This window comes from Triticum urartu, chromosome 7A, assembly GCF_056163025.1.
Source record: "Triticum urartu cultivar PI428250 chromosome 7A, HENAU_Tu73, whole genome shotgun sequence".
Lineage (NCBI taxonomy): Eukaryota > Viridiplantae > Streptophyta > Magnoliopsida > Poales > Poaceae > Triticum > Triticum urartu.
Window position 1 is genome coordinate 466,645,605 of NC_141879.1, and position 5,904 is coordinate 466,651,508.

Consider the following 5,904-nt stretch of genomic DNA (forward strand, 5'->3'; position numbering starts at 1 on the left):
GAGAGGGCGGCGGTGGTCAGCGCTCGGCGGTGGAGGAGCTCGCGTCCAGCCGGCGCAGGCGTGGCGGTGGCCGGAGCTGGCGTTAGGCGGCGGCGCAGGTGGGCGCGGGTGGCAGAGAGGCGACGCATGAAAGCCGAGGCGGCAGGGCGGCGGAGGAGCAACGAACCGGCGAGGTGGCGTGTGTCGCTGATAACCCACAAGTATAGGGGATCGCAATAGTTTTCGAGGGTAGAGTATTCAACCCAAATTTATTGATTCGACACAAGGGGAGCCAAAGAATATTCTCAAGTATTAGCAGCTGAGTTGTCAATTCAACCACACCTGGAAACTTAATATCTGCAGCAAAGTGTTTAGTAGCAAATTAATATGATAGTAGTGATAACGGTAGCAAAAGGTAACAGTAGTAAAAGTAATGTTTTTGGTATTTTGTAGTGATAGAAACAGGAAAGTAAATAAGCGAAGAACAATATATGGAAAGCTCGTAGGCAATGGATCGGTGATAGAGAATTATGCCGGATGCGGTTCATCATGTAACAGTCATAACCTAGGGTGACACAGAACTAGCTGCAGTTCATTGATGTAATGTAGGCATGTATTCCGAATATAGTCATACGTTCTTATGGAAAAGAACTTGCATAACATCTTTTGTCCTACCCTCCCGTGGCAGCGGGGTCCTTACGGAAACTAAGGGATGTTAAGGCCTCCTTTTAATGGAGTACCGGAACAAAGCATTAACACATAGTGAATACATGAACTCCTCAAACTACGGTCATCACCGGTAAGTATCCCGATTATTGTCACTTCGGGGTGAACGGATCATAACACATAATAGGTGACTATAGACTTGCAAAATAGGATCAAGAGCACTCATATATTGATGAAAACATAATAGGTTCAGATGTGAAATCATGGCACTCGGGCCCTAGTGACAAGCATTAAGCATAGCAAAGTCATATCAACATCAATCTCAGAACATAGCGGACACTAGGGATCAAACCCTAACAAAACTAACTCGATTACATGATAGATCACATCCAAGCCATCACCGTCTAGCAAGCCTACGATGGAATTACTCACGCACGGCGGTGAGCATCATGAAATTATTGATGGAGGATGGTTGATGATGACGATTGCGACGGATTCCCCTCTCCGGAGCCCCGAACGGACTCTAGATCAGCCCTCCCGAGAGGTTTTAGGGCTTGGCTGTCGGGACCCCGATTCTAAGTCACACCGATCTAGCATGTAACACCTCATATCACTTTGCGGCCTCACGTACGGTATCCCCACGGGTGTCGTCTTACCATGTCCCGGGACCGTTTGCGCCTTTTGGCTCACGTATATGATAGTGTCGCTAGCATCCATATGACAGAGAACCCGGGCCGACATGGCTAGTCGTGAACCCAAAGCGGCACAGACCTATGGAGACAGGCATACATGAATCACATCGAGCATGTCGGTCAACAGCGTATGAATCCGGGCTGTAGCACTGGGCTAACAGGACTCCGGAAGTCACCGCGTGACATTTCCCCGAAGGGACAGACATAGGAACGAAGTGGAACACATGCCGTCCAGTCAAGTGTTCTAAGTAGTAGTGTTGGGCTAGCAGGACTCCGGTGAACCGGGCTGTAGCGGACTACTATGGCTCAAGGAAGCACCAGACTACATTTCCCCATAAGAGAGGCTGCCAAGGATAAACAACTGGATTGTCGGATCCCACACATAGCAATACACGTCACACGTACGCATCACATGCAAGTATGTGCTGTACAACATGGCATCACAACATAACACAACTCATATAGATAAAGGCTCAGAAGAGCCACATAGCATCAACACAAACAGGGGTCACATGACCCATCATTCAAAGCATACCAGCAACCGAAGCATTACATGTCTGAGTACAGACAACTACAAAAGAAAAAGGCCGAGAAGCCTGACTATCTACAAGTCCCTCCAAGGTACAAGATCGTAGCTGAGGTAACAAGCTACTCGTCGAAGTCCAAGCGGTACTACTAGTGAGACAGATGTCTCACCTGCAAAACATAAATAAAGCAAACGTGAGTACAAAGGTACTCAGCAAGACTTACATCAGATCCTATCATCCATGCATTTGTATCAAGAAGGTAATGTGGGGTTTAGTTGCAGCAAGCCAGCTTTGACTCAGTGGCTATCCTGTTCTACGACAATGAGAAACTTCTTTGAGGTGAGGCAGCGCACACGAGTCCACTAATCACCACATCAATACACTACTATGGATTCATCCCCGTCTCTCCTACGAGAAGGCCATCCATAGCACTCACACTTATCTTGAGCATCTTAGAGTATCCACTTCAGGTTGTCTATGTACCACGTAAGCATCCATGAAGTCCGTAACCGAGGACACGGCTATTCGAATAGATCATGATAACCCTGCAGGGGTGTACTTCTTCACACACGCTCTCACCACTTATCACCATGTACACGTTATGTACGTCGGCAACCTTCAAGCGGAAGCCTGGCGAGGGTGTCAGCCATGACCTGACTAACCACACAAGACTCTAGTCCAGGTTTATCGCCTATTCAGGTTCCATCCGCAAGGAGATCCGGCCGGGGTGTCGCTCACGGCCCCGAACGATGTGAGCAGGGTTCCCAAGCCCACCATCCGGGTGCCACTTGGTACACCGTGCCACCTGTGCCTAGTCTGTCCCAAGCCCACCTGGCCGGGTGCCACTTGGTAGACTACTAACACTACCTACAAACACCAGAAACTATTTGCAACTCTTGGACAGAGTTAAAGGCGGTTAATAAGTCGAGAGAGCTTGGAGCGCCCGGAGCCCAATGTGTGGCAGTAGCTAGTCATTGGACAACTTGCACAGAACTCAGTTCTTAAGGACGGTCCCAATGAGACAACCAACCATGTACTCCTACATGGCCTCTCACCGCTACCTTTACCAAATCGTGTTCAGACGCTTAACTCTCATCACCAGAACATATCATAACACTCCAATTCATTCCCGATGAATTAGACCTAACACAAATCTAAGCAATAGCAGGCATGGCATGGTAGAAGCACAGCATGGCTCAAACAACTCCTACACATGCTAGTGGGTTTCAACTATTTACTGTGGCAATGACAGGTCATGCAGAGGAATGGGTTCAACTACCGTAGCATAAAGTAGCAGTTGAATCATTGTTGTCCTAATGCAATAAATAAGAGCAGGAGTGAGAGAGTAGGATTTTATCGGAATGAACAAGGGGGGCTGCTTGCCTGGTAGATCAACAGGGGGCACCGCTCCACTGATAGGTACTCTCGAACACTTCCCGGAGCAGGACCTATCGAGAAGGAACAGTGTCGGAAATCAAACACAAACATATGCAACATTATGATGCATGAACATGGCATGGGTATGTGATGTTGTATGAGCTAGTGCAACTAACAACACAATTAAATGAAGTTGGTTTGAATACAAGATTCAAATTCAAACTCCATATATGATTAGTTAAATGCCATTTATTTGTTTTGTCCAAAACAGAGGACAAACATTTTTCAAACATGCATGAAAATGCCGTAAACAGATTCCTTGAATTTTTTTGATAATTTTTCATATATAAATTATTTCATTCTGAGTTATAGACTATTTTCTATGATTTTTAGAAGTTTTGAACATTTTCTGGAATTTCCTGATTTATTTTAATACCAGAAAATGATATATTGCGTCAGCACAGCGTCATGCTTCCGTCAGCAAGTCAACAGCGCTGACCAAGTCAAACCTGACGTGTGGGGTCCACACGTCAGTGACTCAGTTAGTTAACAGGGGGTTTATTTAGTCTAATTAGTTCCTGATACATCTTAGTACTACCGGGATGAATCGTGAGAGGAGATTCATGCGCCTCCTTAAGGATTAATTGTCGAAGATGTTGATTCTTGGGAACCACCAAGCGACTCTCAAAGAAAACAACACCACGATCATCTATCGAGAAACTACCACCAACTCCCTTGTTAATGTTTCTCTTAATCCGGGAAATTCCCGTATCCTGCTTCTGAGCAGAGATGATCTGATCCACAAGAGTAGGTTTCGCCACCAAGGTAGAAAGGAATCCATGAGGAGCAATGTGAAGGTTAAGTTTACATAATTCCTCATGGAGAAGTGGTTGGCCTTGCTGCAACATGAGATTGTTGCAATAGGACTTACGACTTAGCGTATCAGCCATGACATTCCCCTTGCCCGGGGTGTAGGTAATCCCTAAGTCGTAATCTGAGATCAACTCCAACCAACGTCTTTGCCTAAGGTTCAAATCTGGTTGGGTGAAGATATACTTGCGACTCTGGTGATCGGTGTAAATCTCGCAATGTTTACCAAGAAGGTAATGTCGCCAGGTCTTAAGTGCATAGACTACGGCTGCAAGCTCTAGATCATGTGTAGGATAATTCTCCTCATGTGGATGCAACTGTCGAGATGCATAGGCAATCACATGGTGATCTTGCATAAGAATGCAACCTAGTCCCTGTCGTGAGGCATCACAATAGATAACAAAGTCCTTAGCGAAATCCGGTGGCACAAGTATGGGAGCAGAAGTCAAGCGTCTTTTCAGTTCCTAAAAACTGTGCTCACATTGTGGGGACCACTCAAACTTTTTATCTTTCTTGAGAAGTTCCGTGAGAAGTTTGGCCACTTTGGAGAAGTTCTCAACGAATCGGCGACAATAACTGGCTAGACCAAGGAAACTCCTAACTTGCTTAACTGTTTTAGGCGGAGTCCAATCAAGAATGGCTTGAACTCTTTCGGGATTGACAGCAATGCCCTTACCAGAGATTACGTGGCCGAGATAGGTCACTTCTGGCAACCAAAATTCGCACTTGGAGAACTTAGCATAAAGGCGGTGCTCTCTGAGTTTTTCTAACACAAGTCTAAGATGTTCGGCATGCTCTTCCTCGTTCTTCGAGTAAATAAGGATATCATCAAGGTAAACCACGACGAACTTATCTAAGTACTCCATGAAGATCGAGTTCATCAAGCGAGAGAAAGTAGCTGGAGCGTTGGTTAGACCAAAGGACATGACGGTGTACTCGTACTGACCATAACGAGTGATAAAAGCCGTCTTAGGAATATCCCCATTTCTGATCTTGATTTGGTGGTAGCCTAACCTCAAATCCATCTTGGAGAAGATTGAGGATCCAGCGAGCTGATCATACAGATCGTTGATCCCGGGGAGCGGATACTTGTTCTTTATCGTGACCAAATTAACGGGACGATAATCTACAACCATTCGGTCCGTACCATCCTTCTTCTTGACGAAGAGGACGGGGCAAGCCCAGGGAGAAGAACTAGGACGGATGAAACCCTTTTGCAAGGATTCATCGAGTTGTTTCTTAAGCTCGGCTAGCTCTAAGGGTGCCATCTTGTAAGGTCTCCTAGAAATTGGGGCGGTTCCGGGGATAAGATCTATAACAAACTCTACATCTCTGTCAGGTGGAATACCTGGCAGTTCCTCTGGAAAGACATCCAGAAAGTCGCGGACACCGCGATATCTTCAAGGTCAGGAAGAGGGCTGGCATTTAGAGAATATAGTTGACTCCTTGCAATTTTGGTGGAGATAGTGACTATCTTGCCAGATGGATGTGTAAGTTGAACAGTCTTGGTGTAACAATCAATCTTGGCATGATGAGCTTTCATCCAGTCCATACCCAAGATGATGTTAATATCTGTAGACTTGAGGGCTATAAATGATGCAAGGAATACAAGTCTGTCAACAAGGATTTCATTACCATGGCTTACACTAGAAGTTTGCCATTTGGATCCAGGAGTTTGAATTACTAGTGGAGAGGGCATATCACAAAAGGATATGTTGTGCAAGCTGGCATAACTCTCGGAAATGAAGGAATGAGATGCTCCGGTATCAAACAGAATCGAAGCTGGATGACAG